The sequence below is a fragment of the Penaeus monodon genome, chromosome 29, assembly GCF_015228065.2.
Source record: "Penaeus monodon isolate SGIC_2016 chromosome 29, NSTDA_Pmon_1, whole genome shotgun sequence".
Lineage (NCBI taxonomy): Eukaryota > Metazoa > Arthropoda > Malacostraca > Decapoda > Penaeidae > Penaeus > Penaeus monodon.
In genome coordinates, this window is record NC_051414.1 from 10,792,507 (window position 1) to 10,792,729 (window position 223).

Sequence of the window (223 nt, forward strand, 5' to 3'; positions counted from 1 at the left end):
AAAACACTTGCATAAAATAGCGGTGATTAAATAGGGGGATACAAAACATAACAGTAAAACCTTAAAACGAAAAGGAACAATGGTGTACAAAGAAACAAACGAAAAGCAAAACAACTGTAAACATATGATTGTTGGGCATAAAAGTGAGGCTGGTTAATAGGTTGTGGAAATATAAGTGGATGTAATAAAAAAGAACATAAAAGAACATAGCAACAGAGGGTTA